This window comes from Oncorhynchus keta, chromosome 35 (assembly GCF_023373465.1).
Source record: "Oncorhynchus keta strain PuntledgeMale-10-30-2019 chromosome 35, Oket_V2, whole genome shotgun sequence".
Taxonomy (NCBI): Eukaryota; Metazoa; Chordata; class Actinopteri; order Salmoniformes; family Salmonidae; genus Oncorhynchus; species Oncorhynchus keta.
This window is the reverse complement of record NC_068455.1, coordinates 9386000-9404278: the sequence shown is the minus strand read 5'-3', so window position 1 is coordinate 9404278 and position 18279 is coordinate 9386000. Positions and strand designations below refer to the sequence as shown.

Genomic DNA, 18279 nt, shown 5'->3' with positions numbered 1-18279 from the left:
ATAGGAGGGAGGGAGGGAGAGAAGAGAGGAAGAGAAGAGTGGGAGAGGGAGAGAAGAGAGAGGGGAAGAGAGAGAGGGAGAGAAGAGAGAGACTTGGAGAGAGTGATTGAGACAGAGGGAGAGGAGAGAGCTGGAGTGAGAGAAAGAGAAAAGAGAGAGAAAAGAGAGAGAAAAGAGAGTGCTGGGTTCATCTATGCCTCCTGCTGTGAGTGACTCGGTGAGCCTCTCTGAAATGGATGAGTAGGTTCATCAGACAGACACAGAAGTTTACCATTACCAGGGCACAGTAGAACAGGTGGTAAACAAGTATTAAGACACTGATATCATACACTGAGACACTGAATTATTTTGGTTATTTCCATGGAAGCTTGATGGGCTTTCTCAACCTAGCTAGATATAGGGCTGTCTCAATATTATTTATAGTGTCCTTTCCTCATCTCCTCTTAGTGTCCTCCTCTTAGAGTTTCCTGTCCTCTTAGCTCTTAGTGTCTCCCATGCTCCATCCTTAAACTAGAATATCAGTTGTCTACGTTTAGCCCGATTGATCCCATTGAAACACAGCACACATCAATATTAACAAGTCAACAAGTCCATCACACACACACACACACACACATACACACACACACACACACACACACACACACACACACACACACACACACACACACACACACACACACACACACACACACACACACACACACACACACACACACACACACACACACACACACACACACACACACACACACACACACACACACACACACACATATACTAATGTACAATATAACTGTCCTGCTAATTGGCAGAGTGATGGAAATCTGAGCATCATCAATCAACTGTCATGAGGAAGGGGAGAGAAAGAGAGAGAGAGAGAGAGAGAGAGAAATAAAGAAAGAGAGAGAAATAAAGAGAGAGAGATAAAGAGAGAGAGATAAAGAGAGAGAGATAAAGAGAGAGAGATAAAGAAAGAGAGAGAGATAAAGAGAGAGAGAGAGAGAGAGAGAGAGAGAAAGAGAGAGAGAGAGATAGAGAGAGAGAGAGAAAAGAGAGAGAGAGAGAGAGAGAGAGAGAGAGAGAGATACAGAGAGAGAGAGAGAAAGAGAGAGCGAGAGAAAGAGAGAGAGAGAGATAGAGAGATAAAGAGAAAGAGAAAGAGTATTAGAGAGAGAGAGAGATAAAAAGGGAAAGAGAGAGAGAGAGAATGAGAAAGAGAGAGATAGAGACCTATTCATCTCTCCTTCGCTTTACTCTCTTACTGACTCTACAGCACTGGGCTACAGAGACCTGCTTCTCTTCATGGAGACCAATAACGCCTGTCTAGAGGATGACAGAATCACAGAGCCAATCTCCAGCCGGTGGTTAACATGAAGGGTCACAGGTACTCAAAAAAGGAAGTTGCTTTTTTTGGACATGGCTTTTATCATGAGCTGTCTGTATTATTTAGAATCTGTTACAAGTTCCCAACATCCCTACGAGTCGGACTACCTCCTCCACAAACAGCAGGGCAGTGTATATCAGTCACCTACCGTTTAACTTTTTACCTGGTTATACTTTATTATCAGTAACCACTAATGCCTAAACATCAAGCTGTGAGCCTCATCTTCATTACGGGCTTGTGACGTCAGAGAGCGCAACCATCTTTGTTGAGGGTGTCGCTTGCAGGCGGGGCGGAGTTTCCTCCGAGGGCAATCCTTTTGAAGCGAGGCAGCAGTAGGAACAAGAAGGTGGGGGTAGCACCAAGGATACATTTTCCAGTCCTGAACTGACGACGGTCCACTGAAAACAACTTCAGGTATGTTTCTGAACGATTCAGTTCAGTTGAGATAAAAAAAAATAATAGGTTATTTAATTAAAGAAAATAAGAGATTATTTTTAATGGCTGAGCCAAGTTTCAAAACAGTGTGGTGTCGCCGATTATTTTGTAAATTAGGGTTTGTAAAGTCTATCTCAACCACTTTCAATATAGTATTCTTTAGTTTCGTCAAAATAAATTACTTTCACATCGGTATCAAATCCGACTATGTTGTTGAAGACAGAGTAAGGATTTATATTCGATTAACGTCCCATTTTAATTCACCCGTGATAAAGCTGCTTATCAACGGTGTTGCATGTTGCAATGAGCGCGCGGTACGAGGGTGGTCAATTTCAGAACCACGGACAGCGCTTGAGCGCTCATTCCAGAAACAGCCCGGAAAACCACAGGCTACGCTACAGAAACGTTGAGAGCGTTAGTGAAGGTTTGTTTCTAAAGCTGCACGAGATACCAATCGTGTGATTTGTTAGGGAGAAAAAACATTTGCAAGCTAGACCTGTTTTTTTAATCGTGTATCTCACAGAAATTGTTCATTCAGCCTTTAGGTTGTTCTCTGAAAACAAATGTCAAGATGCTGTTTATACATAATTGGTAAGATGGTGCGATATTGCAATTGACCTTTCTTTGTAATAATTTAGATTCAAATGTTAGGTTATATGGAGATCAATAATCAGTCTGTTTTGTTTAGTTTAGTGCACGTGGCTGTGTAATGTCAAGCAGTTCTCAAGCAAAAGTGAATGTGACAATATTACATGAGTTATATGACATTTGCACCTAGTCCACCCACGCATGCTGCCAGAAGATCACTCATGTCGCTGGACGAGAACATGTGTATCTTTATAAGGTTCAAAGAGGACAGCCTCCACCCATTAACAGGAAGGGATGATGATATAGTTTAGTCCGCCAATACATGGACAGGACGTGATGATGATATAGTTTGGTCCGCCAACACAGGGACAGGACGTGATGATGATATAGTTTGGTCCGCCAACACAGGGACAGGACGTGATGATGATATAGTTTGGTCCGCCAACACAGGGACAGGAAGTGATGATGATATAGTTTGGTCCGCCAACACAGGGACAGGAAGTGATGATATAGTTTGGTCCACCAAGACAGTGACAGGAAGTGATGATGATATAGTTTGGTCCACCAACACAGAGACAGGAAGTGATGAGGATATAGTTTATTCCGCCAACACAGGGACAGGAAGTGATGGTGATATAGTTTGGTTCACAAACACAGGGACAGTAAGTGTTATAGTTTAGTCCGCCAACACAGGGACAGGAAGTGATGATGATATAGTTTGGTCCGCTAACACATGGACAGGAAGTGATGATGATATAGTTTGGTCTGCCAACACAGGGACAGGAAGTGTTATAGTTTTGTCCACCAATACAGGGACAGGAAGAGATGATGATATAGTTTGGTCCACCAACACAGGGACAGGAAGTGATGATGATATAGTTTGGTCCGCCAACACAGGGAACAGGAAGTGATGATGATATAGTTTGGTCTGCCCACACAGGGAACAGGAATTAATGATGATATAGTTCAGTCCTCCAACACAGGGACAGGAAGTGATGATGATATAGTTTGTTCCGCCAACACAGTGAAAGGAAGTGATGATGATATAGTTTGGTCCACAAACACAGGGACAGGAAGTGTTATAGTTTGGTCCACCAAGACAGGGAAAGGAAGTGATGATGATATAGTTTGGTCTGCCAACACAGTGAAAGGAAGTGATGATGATATAGTTTGGTCCACAAACACAGGGACAGGAAGTGTTATAGTTTTGTCCACCAATACAGGGACAGGAAGTGATGATGATATAGTTTGGTCCACCAACACAGGGACAGGAAGTGATGATGATATAGTTTGGTCCGCCAACACAGGGAACAGGAAGTGATGATGATATAGTACGGCCTGCCAACACAGGGAAAGGAAGTGATGATGATATAGTTTGGTCCACAAACACAGGGACAGGAAGTGTTATAGTTTGGCCCACCAAGACAGGGAAAGGAAGTGATGATGATATAGTTTGGTCTGCCAACACAGTGAAAGGAAGTGATGATGATATAGTTTGGTCCACAAACACAGGGACAGGAAGTGTTATAGTTTTATCCACCAATAAAGGGACAGGAAGTGATGATGATATAGTTTGGTCCACCAACACAGGGACAGGAAGTGATGATGATATAGTTTGGTCCACCAACACAGGGACAGGAAGTATTGATGATATAGTTTGGTCCACCAACACAGGGAAAGGAAGTGATGATGATATAGTTTGGTCCTCCAACACAGGGACAGGAAGTGGTGATGACATAGTTTGATCCACCAACACAGGGACAGGAAGTGATATAGTGTAGTCCGCCAACACAGTGACAGGAAGTGATGATGATATAGTTTTGGTCCACCAAGACAGGGAAAGGAAGTGATGATGGTATAGTTTGGTCTGCCAACACAGTGAAAGGAAGTGATGATGATATAGTTTGGTCCACAAACACAGGGACAGGAAGTGTTATAGTTTTGTCCACCAATACAGGGACAGGAAGTGATGATGATATAGTTTGGTCCACCAACACAGGGACAGGAAGTGATGATGATATCGTTTGGTCCACCAACACAGGGACAGGAAGTGATATAGTGTAGTCCGCCAACACAGTGACAGGAAGTGATGATGATATAGTTTTGTCCTCCAACACAGGGACAGGAAGTGATGATGATATAGTTTGGTCCACAAACACAGGGACAGGAAGTGTTATAGTTTTGTCCACCAATACAGGGACAGGAATTGATGATGATATAGTTTGGTCCACCAACACAGGGACAGGAAGTGATGATGATATAGTTTGGTCCGCCAACACAGGGAACAGGAAGTGTTGATGATATAGTTTGGTCCACAAACACAGGGACAGGAAGTGTTATAGTTTTGTCCACCAATACAGGGACAGGAATTGATGATGATATAGTTTGGTCCACCAACACAGGGACAGGAAGTGATGATGATATAGTTTGGTCCGCCAACACAGGGAACAGGAAGTGTTGATGATATAGTTTGGTCTGCCCACACAGGGAACAGGAAGTAATGATGATATAGTTCAGTCCGCCAACACAAAGACATGGAGTGATGATGATATAGTTTGGTCCACCAACACAGGGAAAGGAAGTGATGATGATATAGTTTGGTCCGCCAACACATGGACAGGAAGTGATCATGATATAGTTTGGTCCTCCAACACAGGGACAGGAAGTGGTGATGACATAGTTTGATCCACCAACACAGGGACAGGAAGTGATATAGTGTAGTCCGCCAACACAGTGACAGGAAGTGATGATGATATAGTTTTGTCCTCCAACACAGGGACAGGAAGTGATGATGATATAGTTTGTTCCGCCAACACAGTGAAAGGAAGTGATGATGATATAGTTTGGTCCACAAACACAGGGACAGGAAGTGTTATAGTTTGGTCCACCAAGACAGGGAAAGGAAGTGATGATGGTATAGTTTGGTCTGCCAACACAGTGAAAGGAAGTGATGATGATATAGTTTGGTCCACAAACACAGGGACAGGAAGTGTTATAGTTTTGTCCACCAATACAGGGACAGGAAGTGATGATGATATAGTTTGTTCCACCAACACAGGGACAGGAAGTGATGATGATATAGTTTGGTCCGCCAACACAGGGAACAGGAAGTGATGATGATATAGTACGGCCTGCCAACACAGGGACAGGAAGTGATGATGATATAGTTTAGTCCACCAAGACAGGGACAGGGACAGGAAGTGATGATGATATACTTTGGTCCACCAAGACAGAGACAGGAAGTGATGATGTTATAGTTGGGTCCGCCAACACAGGGACAGGAAGTGATGATGATATCGTTTGGTCCGCCAACACATGGACAGGAAGTGATGATGATATAGTTGGGTCCACCAACACAGGGACAGGAAGTGATGATGATATAGTTTGGTCCGCCAACACAGGGACAGGAAGTGGACCAGGGAAGGAAGTGATGATGATGAACACATGGATAGTTATAGTTTGGTCCACCAACAGGGACAGGGACCTCCAGGGAAGTGGGAACAGGAAGTGATGATGATAGTTTGGTCCGCCAACACAGTTACAGGAAGTGATGATGATATAGTTGGGTCCGCCAACACAGGAACAGGAAGTGATGATGATATAGTTTAGTCTGCCAACACATGGACAGGAAGTGATGATGATATAGTTTGGTCCTCCAACACAGGGACAGGAAGTGATGATGATATAGTTTGATCCACCAACACAGGGACAGGAAGTGATATAGTGTAGTCCGCCAACACAGTGACAGGAAGTGATGATGATATAGTTTGGTCCTCCAACACAGGGACAGGAAGTGTGAATGATATAGTTTGGTCCGCCAACACAGTGAAAGGAAGTGATGATGATATAGTTTGGTCCGCCAACACAGGGAACAGGAAGTAATGATGATATAGTTTGGTCCGCCAACACAGGGACAGGAAGTGATGATGATATCGTTTGGTCCACCAACACAGGGACAGGAAGTGATGATGATATAGTTTGGTCCACCAAGACAGGGACAGGAAGTGATAATGATATAGTTTGGTCCGCCAACACAGGATGATGATATAGTTTGTTCAGGGAAGTGATGATGATATAGTTTGGTCCACAAACACAGGGACAGGAAGTGTTATAGTTTAGTCCGCCAACACAGGGACAGGAAGTGATGATGATATAGTTTGGTCCACCAACAAGGGACAGGGACCACCAACACAGGGACAGGATGTGAGATGATGAGCACAGGGACATGGAGTGATGATGATATAGTTTGGTCCACCAACACAGGGACAGGAAGTGTTATAGTTTAGTCCGGGGACAGGATGATGATGATATAGTTGGGTCCGCCAACCCAGGGCCAACACAGGGACAGGAAGTGATGATGATATAGTTTAGTCCGCCAACACAGGGACATGGAGTGATGATGATATAGTTTGGTCCACAAACACAGGGACAGGAAGTGTTATAGTTTAGTGAACACATGGACAGGAAGTGATAATGATATAGTTTGGTACACCAACACAGGGACAGGAAGTGATGATTATATAGTTTGGTCCACCAAGACAGGGACAGGAAGTGATGATGATATAGTTTGGTCCACCAACACAGGGACAGGAAGTGATGATGATATAATTTGATCCACCAACAGAGGGACAGGATCTGATGATGATATACTTTGGTCCACCAAGACAGGGAGAGGAAGTGATGATGATATACTTTGGTCCACCAAGACAGGAACAGGAAGTGATGATGATATAGTTTGGTCCACCAAGACAGGGACAGGAAGTCCGCCAACACAGGGACAGGATGTGATGATGATATAGTTTGGTCCACCAACACAGGGACAGGAAGTGTTGGTCCGCCAACACAGGGACAGGAAGTGATGATGATATAGATATAGTGATATAGTTTGGTCCACCTGCCAACACAGGGACAGGAAGTGATGATGATATAGTTTGGTCCACAAACACATGGACAGGAAGTGTTATAGTTTAGTCAAAACACAGGGACAGGAAGTGACGATGATATAGTTTGGTCCACCAATACAGGGACAGGAAGTGATGATGATATAGTTTGGTCCGCCAACACATGGACAGGAAGTGACGATGATATAGTTTGGTCCACCAATACAGGGACAGGAAGTGATGATTATATAGTATGGTCCTCCAACACAGGGACAGGAAGTGATGAGGATATAGTTGAATCCGCCAACACAGGGAACAGGAAGTGATGATGATATAGTTTTGTCCGCCAACACAGTTACAGGAAGTGATGATGATATAGTTGGGTCCGCCAACACAGGAACAGGAAGTGATGATGATATAGTTTAGTCTGCCAACACATGGACAGGAAGTGATGATGATATAGTTTGGTCCTCCAACACAGGGACAGGAAGTGATGATGATATAGTTTGATCCACCAACACAGGGACAGGAAGTGATATAGTGTAGTCCGCCAACACAGTGACAGGAAGTGATGATGATATAGTTTGGTCCTCCAACACAGGGACAGGAAGTGTGAATGATATAGTTTGGTCCGCCAACACAGTGAAAGGAAGTGATGATGATATAGTTTGGTCCGCCAACACAGGGAACAGGAAGTAATGATGATATAGTTTGGTCCGCCAACACAGGGACAGGAAGTGATGATGATATCGTTTGGTCCACCAACACAGGGACAGGAAGTGATGATGATATAGTTTGGTCCGCCAAGACAGGGACAGGAAGTGATAATGATATAGTTTGGTCAGCCAATACAGGGACAGGAAGTGATGATGATATAGTTTGTTCCGCCAACACAGGGACAGGAAGTGATGATGATATAGTTTGGTCCACAAACACAGGGACAGGAAGTGTTATAGTTTAGTCCGCCAACACAGGGACAGGATGTGATGATGATATAGTTTGGTCCACCAACACAGGGACAGGAAGTGTTATAGTTTAGTCCACCAACACAGGGACAGGATGTGATGATGATATAGTTTAGTCCGCCAGCACAGGGACATGGAGTGATGATGATATAGTTTGGTCCACCAACACAGGGACAGGAAGTGTTATAGTTTAGTCCGCCAACACAGGGACAGGATGTGATGATGATATAGTTGGGTCCGCCAACCCAGGGCCAGGAAGTGATGATGATATAGGTGGGTCTGCCAACACAGGGACAGGAAGTGATGATGATATAGTTTAGTCCGCCAACACAGGGACATGGAGTGATGATGATATAGTTTGGTCCACAAACACAGGGACAGGAAGTGTTATAGTTTAGTCCGCCAACACATGGACAGGAAGTGATAATGATATAGTTTGGTACACCAACACAGGGACAGGAAGTGATGATTATATAGTTTGGTCCACCAAGACAGGGACAGGAAGTGATGATGATATAGTTTGGTCCACCAACACAGGAACAGGAAGTGATGATGATATAATTTGATCCACCAACAGAGGGACAGGATCTGATGATGATATACTTTGGTCCACCAAGACAGGGAGAGGAAGTGATGATGATATACTTTGGTCCACCAAGACAGGAACAGGAAGTGATGATGATATAGTTTGGTCCACCAAGACAGGGACAGGAAGTGTTATAGTTTAGTCCGCCAACACAGGGACAGGATGTGATGATGATATAGTTTGGTCCACCAACACAGGGACAGGAAGTGTTATAGTTTAGTCCGCCAACACAGGGACAGGATGTGATGATGATATAGTTTAGTCCGCCAGCACAGGGACATGGAGTGATGATGATATAGTTTGGTCCGCCAACGCAGGGACAGGAAGTGATGATGATATAGGTGGGTCTGCCAACACAGGGACAGGAAGTGATGATGATATAGTTTCGTCCGCCAACACAGGGACATGGAGTGATGATGATATAGTTTGGTCCACAAACACATGGACAGGAAGTGTTATAGTTTAGTCAGCAAACACAGGGACAGGAAGTGATGATGATATAGTTTGGTCCGCCAACACATGGACATGGAGTGATGATGATATAGTTGGGTCCGCCAACACATTGACAGGAAGTGATGATGATATAGTTCGGTCCACCAATACAGGGACAGGAAGTGATGATGATATAGTTTGGTCCACCAACACAGGGACAGGAAGTGATAATGATATAGTTTGGTACACCAACACAGGGACAGGAAGTGATGATTATATAGTTTGGTCCACCAAGACAGGGACAGGAAGTGATGATGATATAGTTTGATCCACCAACAGAGGGACAGGATCTGATGATGATATACTTTGGTCCACCAAGACAGGAACAGGAAGTGATGATGATATAGTTTGGTCCACCAAGACAGGGAAAGGAAGTGATAATGATATAGTTTGGTCCGCCAATACAGGGACAGGAAGTGATGATGAGATAGTTTGGTCCGCCAACACAGGGACAGGAAGTGATGATGATATAGTACGGCCTGCCAACACAGGGACAGGAAGTGATGATGATATAGTTTAGTCCACCAAGACAGGGACATGGACAGGAAGTGACGATGATATAGTTTGGTCCACCAATACAGGGCCAGGAAGTGATGATGATATAGGTGGGTCCGCCAACACAGGGACAGGAAGTGATGATGATATAGTTTAGTCCGCCAACACAGGGACATGGAGTGATGATGATATAGGTGGGTCCGCCAACACAGGGACAGGAAGTGATGATGATATAGTTTGGTCCGGCAACACAGGGACATGGAGTGATGATGATATAGTTCAGTCTGCAAACACAGGGACAGGACATGATGATGATATAGTTCGGTCCACGAATACAGGGACAGGAAGTGATGATGATATAGTTTGGTCGACCAATACAGGGACAGGAAGTGATGATGATATAGTTTGGTCCGCCAACGCAGGGACAGGAAGTGATGATGATATAGGTGGGTCTGTCAACACAGGGACAGGAAGTGATGATGATATAGTTGGGTCCGCCAACCTATGGCCAGGAAGTGATGATGATATAGGTGGGTCCGCCAACACATTGACAGGAAGTGATGATGATATAGTTCGGTCCACCAATACAGGGACAGGAAGTGATGATGATATAGTTTGGTCCACCAACACAGGGACAGGAAGTGATAATGATATAGTTTGGTACACCAACACAGGGACAGGAAGTGATGATTATATAGTTTGGTCCACCAAGACAGGGACAGGAAGTGATGATGATATAGTTTGGTCCACCAAGACAGGGACAGGAAGTGATGATGATATAGTTTGGTCCACCAACACAGGGACAGGAAGTGATAATGATATAGTTTGGTACACCAACACAGGGACAGGAAGTGATGATTATATAGTTTGGTCCACCAAGACAGGGAGAGGAAGTGATGATGATATACTTTGGTCCACCAAGACAGGGAATGGAAGTGATAATGATATAGTTTGGTCCGCCAATACAGGGACAGGAAGTGATGATGAGATAGTTTGGTCCGCCAACACAGGGACAGGAAGTGATGATGAGATAGTTTGGTCCACCAACACAGGGACAGGAAGTGATATAGTTTAGTCTGCCAACACAGTGACAGGAAGTGATTATGATATAGTTTGGTCCGCCAACACAGGGACATGGAGTGATGACTATATAGTTTGGTCCACCAATACAGGGACAGGAAATGATGATGACATAATTTGGTCTGCCAACACAGGGACAGGAAGTGATGATGATATAGTTCGGTCCGCCAACACAGGGACAGGAAGTGATGATGATATAGTTTGGTCCACCAACACAGGGACAGGAAGTGATATAGTTTAGTCTGCCAACACAGTGACAGGAAGTGATTATGATATAGTTTGGTCCGCCAACACAGGGACATGGAGTGATGACTATATAGTTTGGTCCACCAATACAGGGACAGGAAGTGATGATGACATAATTTGGTCTGCCAACACAGGGACAGGAAGTGATGATGATATAGTTCGGTCCGCCAACACAGGGACAGGAAGTGATGATGATATAGTTTGGTCCGCCAACGCAGTGAAAGGAAGTGATGATGATATAGTTTGGTCCGCCAACACAGGGACAGGAAGTGATGAGGATATAGTTTATTCCGCCAACACAGGGACAGGAAGTGATGATGATATAGTTTGGTCCACAAACACAGGGACAGGAAGTGTTATGGTTTGGTCCACCAACACAGGGACAGGAAGTGTTATAGTTTAGTCCGCCAACACAGGGACAGGATGTGATGATGATATAGTTGGTTCCGCCAACCCAGGGCCAGGAATTGATGATGATATAGGTGGGTCTGCCAACACAGGGACAGGAAGTGATGATGATATAGTTTAGTCCGCCAACACAGGGACAGGAAGTGTTATAGTTTAGTCCGCCAACACAAGGACAGGAAGTGATGATGATATAGTTTGGTCCGCCAACACAGGGACATGGAGTGATGATGATACAGTTCGGTCTGCAAACACAGGGACAGGAAGTGATGATGATATAGTTCGGTCCACGAATACAGGGACAGGAAGTGATGATGATATAGTTTGGTCCACCAAGACAGGGACAGGAAGTGATGATGATATAGTTTGGTCCACCAAGACAGGGACAGGAAGTGATGATGATATAGTTTGGTCCGCCAACACAGGGACAGGAAGTGATGATGATATAGCCTATCTAATACAGAATATGTAATCGGAAACCCCAGTGGAAGAGGAGCTGGAAGGTTGCCAGGTTCCCTGTGCCGTCTCCCACTGCCAAGGGGATATCCTTCACACGTCTTAATAGTTTACATTGAGCCAAAAGGCCCAGAGCATTAACCCTGGAGCCCAGTGTATTTCTGTATGTGTGTCAGAGGAGACAACCTGCTCAGTCTGAGCTATCCACATCGAGGTAGAATACAATACAACATTTGCTTTATTAGTCCAGTTACACAGATATTCTTTATTTATTGTTGTCATAGTACCCAACCTGACATGCAAGACACACACATCACAGGCTGAGATCAGCTGTTGCCGAGCAGTGCCCCTGGATCAACGTGACTTGCTCAAGGGCACAGCGGCGGTAGGTAGTATACAGGATATCTAGGTAGGGAGATCAAAATGTGTTTGTTTCTACATCAGTGACTGTGTGGCCTACGATAGGCCTGTATAGTGCTGTTGCTTGAATAAGCAGGATTCTATGTTATTATCCAGGGTTTTGTCCTATGAAGAGGAAGCCTGCACTCTTCAACTCAGCCACACAAACAATGGGGAAGGAAAGCTGCTCGTAGAAAGCCTCAGACTCACACGGGTCACATCCATTCATTGGGATGATGATGCTGAGGCACTTGATTATCTTTGCTTTGCACTATAGGCCTAGTTTTAATGGAAGCAGGGTCTAGCAGGGACTGGCAGACTGACTGACGTTTCAGCATGACCCCTGACCTCTTCCTGAGATACAGTTTTATAGGTAGAACTCCAGCAGCTTGACATCCACACTGATTTCACAGTTGATTCACTTCGTATTCAGTCTGGTTTAACCACACTGATCTCTCCCATTCATTGTTCTAACTCAGGATAATGAGACAGGAGCACTAGATTATCTCTGCTCCAGTTTTAATGGGAAGCAGAGCAGGTCTGCCACACAGACATCTTTCTGAGATGGTGTGTAGGTTAAATGACAGTATGTTGAAGTTGTTCACGAGTGTGTATTTACAGGTGGAGAGTTTGCACATTCCTTGTTGTCCATGGCCTTAATGCGGCTTATGGAGCCTTGATTTGGTCAAGCAGGGTGAGGTGAGAACAGAACATAACAACAGGTGGTGACCTAGTGGCTGAGTTAGGCTGTGAGGATCACTCACTAACGCACATAATGGGGGGGGGGGGTCCAAAGTGTGTGGTCCTTCTGTAGCTCAGTTGGTAGAGCATGGCACTTGTAACGCCAGGGTAGTGGGTTCGATTCCCGGGACCACCCATACGTAGAATGTATGCACACATGACTGTAAGTCGCTTTGGATAAAAGCGTCCACTAAATGGCATATATTATTATTATTATTATATTAAAGTGGTGGCGTTAGGCTAGCTCAGTGTAAAATATGCCCTTGTACTGATCTAGGATCAGCTTTACTGTCCCTAAATCCCAAACCCCCAAACCATTTGGGGGAGAAACATTCATCATTGTATGATTGTTAGTGTGAGTGTGTCTATCTAATTCTAAGTGTGTGGGTGTTAGTGTAAGTGTGTCTATCTAATTCTAAGTGTGTGTGTGTGTTTCTGTACAAGAGTGTGAGTATAGGCGTGATAGGTGGATATACAGAATAGGACTATATAAATACTGATGGTAATAAACTAGTAGTAATATATACATGTAAACAGGGATGAAAAGTGACTGGTAGCAGGACTATATAAATACTGGTGGTATTATACTAGTGATAATATATACATGTAAACAGCAGTAATAGTGACCAGTAGCAGGAATATATAAATACTGATGGTAATATGTGACACGCCCTGACCATAGAGAGCCCTTGGGGTTCTCTATGGTGCAATAGGTCATTTAACAGTTTTATGGCCAGGAGATAGAGGCTGTTTAGGTCTCTGTTGGTCTGTACGTTGATGCACCGGTACCGCCTGCCTAACGGGAGCATGGAGAACAATCCATGTTTTGGGTGGTTGGAGCCTTTGGTCATTTTTTAGACCTTTCTCAAACATTGCTTGGCATATATGGCCTGGATGGATGGGAGCTCAACCCCAGTGAAGTGCTGGGCCATCCACACCACCCTCTGTAGGGCCTTCCGGTCAAGGGCGGTGCAGTTTCCATACCAGACAACCAGCCAGGAGGCTCTCGATGGTGCAGCCGTAAAAGTTCCTTAGGATCCGAGGGGCCAAATCGTTTCTGCCTCCTGAGGGAGAAGAGGTGGCGTGCCTTCTTTATGACTGTGTTGGTGTGAGGGGACCATGGTAAGTCCTCAGTGATGTGGACACAGAGGAACTAGAAGCTCTTGGCCCGCTCCACTGCGGCCCCGTCGATGGGGCTGTGCACCGCTCCCCTACTTCCTGTAGTCCACCATCAGCTCATTGGTCTTGCTGATGTTGAGGTAGAGGTTGTTGTCTTGGCACCACACTGCCAGGTATCTGACCTCCTCCCTGTAGGGCTGTCTCATCACTGTTGGTGATCAGGCCTACCACCGTTGTGTTGTCAGCAAACTTGATGATGGTGTTTGAGGGGCCCACAGTCGTACGGGAGGGTGCTGAGCACCCTGTTGAGAGTCAGCGTGGTAGAGTTGTTGTTGCCCAACCTCTCCACCTGGGGTAGTAAGAAAACAGACAAGCGTGAATGTAAGTACAAAAAAAATTATATAATATCTTGATCATGTCTGTGGGGGTGTAGATCAGGGGGAAGAGTCATTCATGATTTATTGTGGTTAAAAAATATATTAACTAGGCAAGTCAGTTAGGAACAAATTCTTATTTTACAATGACGGTCTAGCAATGCCTCTAGCACTGAGATGAAGTGCCTCAGACCTCTGCTCTGCTCGGGAGCGCTTGTATTGTAGAAGAGAGAAGAGAGAGATGTTGTTGACTCCCTGCATGACCACTGACAGTATACCAGAGTCAGCGGGTTTATATCTATCTGTACTACTGTACTGTTCATGTCTCTATACACTCTTACGTTCAGCTGTCACCATAGGAGAACCCTTTGAATAATCATTTTTTGTTCCAGGTAGAACCTTTTTGGTTCCAGGTAGAACCACTTAAACAGAGGGTTCTACATTGAACCCAAAATAGTTCTACTTGGAACCAAAAAGGGTTCTACCTGGAACCAAAGTGGGTTCTCCTATGTGGACAGCAGAATAACTATTTTATTTTTAAAAATGTCTAAGAGTCTAGGAAAGGAGTATTCTGATCTTACCCCTGGAGGTCCGGAGTACTGCTCGTTTTCTGTTCTACCTGATAATTAATTGCAACCACCTGTTGCCCTAGGTCTAAATCAGTCCCTGATTAGAGGGGAACACTTTTAAAAAGCAGTGGAACTGGCTTTGAGGTCCAGATTTGAATTTGAATTTTAATCAATAAGAAATAGGTGAGATTATATACACATCCACAAATATGAAAGTGTGCTCTGTTGGATTTTTTTGTGGAGGATGGGTATTAACATAGAGCTCTGTGGAGGATGGGTATTAACATAGAGCTCTGTGGAGGATGGGTATTAACATAGAGCTCTGTGGAGGATGGGTATTAACATAGAGCTCTGTGGAGGATGGGTATTAACATAGAGCTCTGTGGAGGATGGGTATTAACATAGAGCTCTGTGGAGGATGGGTATTAACATAGAGCTCTGTGGAGGATGGGTATTAACATAGAGCTCTGTGGAGGATGGGTATTAACATAGAGCTCTGTGGAGGATGGGTATTAACATAGAGCTCTGTGGAGGATGGGTATTAACATAGAGCTCTGTGAAGGATGGGTATTAACATAGAGCTCTGTGAAGGATGGGTATTAACATAGAGCTCTGTGGAGGATGGGTATTAACATAGAGCTCTGTGGAGGATGGGTATTAACATAGAGCTCTGTGGAGGATGGGTATTAACATAGAGCTCTGTGGAGGATGGGTATTAACATAGAGCTCTGTGGAGGATGGGTATTAACATAGAGCTCTGTGGAGGATGGGTATTAACATAGAGCTCTGTGGAGGATGGGTATTAACATAGAGCTCTGTGGAGGATGGGTATTAACATAGAGCTCTGTGGAGGATGGGTATTAACATAGAGCTCTGTGGAGGATGGGTATTAACATAGAGCTCTGTGGAGGATGGGTATTAACATAGAGCTCTGTGGAGGATGGGTATTAACATAGAGCTCTGTGGAGGATGGGTATTAACATAGAGCTCTGTGGAGGATGGGTATTAACATAGAGCTCTGTGGAGGATGGGTATTAATATACATATAGTAGCATACTGGCTAATGGCTTGGCATGTGTCAGGTTGTATGTATTCATGTGTGAGGGAGGGAGATAAAGGTCTGAGCATGTGTGTCTGTGTGTGTGTGCCGGTGTATGTGTTATGTTTGTGTGTCTACTGTGTACGTGAGCGTATGCATGAGAGCGTTTGTGTGTGTTTGTGCGTGCGTGAGTTTGTTTGTGTGTGTTTGTGTATGAGTTTGTTTGTGTGTGTTTGTGTATAAGGTTGTTTTTGTGTATGAGTTTGTTTGTGCGTGAGAGTGTTTGTGTGTGTTTGTGTGTTTGTATGTGAGAGTGTTTGTGTGTTTGTGCGTGAGAGTGTTTGTGTATGAGTTTGTTTGTTTGTGTATTAGGTTGTTTGTGTGTGTTTGTGTGTGTTTGTGTATGTGTGTGTTTGTGTGTTTGTGCGTGCGTGAGAGTGTTGTGTGTGTTTGTGTATTAGGTTGTTTGTGTGTGTTTGTGTGTGTTTGTGTATGAGTGTGTTTGTGTGTGTTTGTGTATGTGTATGAGTGTGTTTGTGTGTGTTTGTGTATGAGTGTGTTTGTGTGTGTTTGTGTGTGTTTGTGTATGAGTGTGTTTGTGTGTGTTTGTGTGTGTTTGTGTGTGCAGTAGTTTGTGTTTATGTGTACGTGCACGTCCATCGTTGGGGAGAGAAATATCGAGTGACGGGGTTGGGGGTGAAGAGAGAGATAAAGCGTGGAAGATAAAGAGAGAGAGAGAAAGAGGGACTGTGTGTTATGCAAGTGTATGTGATTGGTGCGCTGCCTGGGGGAGAGGGGAGAGGGGGATGAGGGATGAGGGATGAGGGTGAGAGGGGGATGAGGGGAGAGGGAGAGGGGAAAGAGGGGGATGAGGGGAGGGGGATGAGGAGAGGGGAAAGAGGGGGGAGAGGGGGATGAGGGGAGAGAGGAAAGAGGGGGAGGGAGGATGAGGGAGAGGGGATAGAGGGGGAGGGGGATGAGGGAGAGGGGAAAGAGGGGGAGAGGGGGATGATGGGAGAGGGGGAGGGGGCAATGAGGGATGAGGAGAGAGGGAAAGAGGGGGAGGGGAAAGTGGGGGAGAGGGGGGAACCCTGTGAGGAGAGGGGAAAGAAGGTGGAGATGGGAATGGGGGGAGTTAGGGAGAAAGACAACCTGTAACTAAATTCAAACAAATATTTAGCTCCAGATATATAGCAAAGGGCACGTATGAGGTGGGTGGGAGGGGGGGATGACGGGAAGGGGGAATGAGGGGGGAGAGGGAATGAGGGGGGATGAGGGAGGGGGGGAGGGGGTTAGAGAAGAGGGGTGGTTGGGGGAGGCGCTGTGAACAGGCCTACTCCACTAGATTAATACTGTGGGCTTTATCCTCTCTGAATGGGACACTGGCTTTAGTCCCGTAATCCCCTCTGGGAAAGATGATTGCTTTGAATATCCTGAATACTGCATTGACATCACAGGCCTTACCACTACACACACACACACACACACACACACACACACACACACACACACACACACACACACACACACACACACACACACACACACACACACACACACACAGGCCTCGCCCTTTGAAAGTTATATAATGAGGAAATGAGATCTGTCCATTTTGACATCGCGTTTTAATGACTGTATTTAGTTGGTGAACAAGACGGTAGCGTCTCGTGTCACCGTGGTCAATTGATAATAATGCACAAAGGGGTGTGGTATATGGCCAATATACCACGGCGAGGGGATGTTCATAAGCACGACGCAACGCGGAATGCCTGGAGACAGCCCTTAGATGTGGTATATCGGCCATATATCACAAACCCCGAGGTACCTTATTGTTATTATAAACTGGTTATCAACGTAATAAGAGCAGTAAAAATGTTTTGTCATACCCGTGGTATACTGTCTCTTACCACGGCTGTCAGCCAATCAGCATTCAGGGCTCGGACCTTCTAGCTTCTAATTATATTTCTTCTCAGCTCACCAGACTTTTATTCGTTTTTTTTCTTTCAGTGTCTCAACAAGGATC

The 18279-nt window shown here is 44.9% G+C and overlaps 1 protein-coding gene across 2 annotated transcripts in view; it reads left to right on the top strand.

The window, feature by feature from the left end:
• Positions 1-1707: 1707 nt before the first annotated feature.
• Positions 1708-18279, top strand: part of LOC127915830 (synaptosomal-associated protein 25-B-like) — a 92194-nt gene continuing 75622 nt past the window's right edge. For both annotated transcript variants that reach the window (XM_052496429.1, XM_052496430.1), the window contains exon 1: positions 1708-1801. The gene's annotated coding sequence lies outside the window, so the exon portion shown is untranslated. The remainder of the gene's footprint in view (positions 1802-18279) is intronic.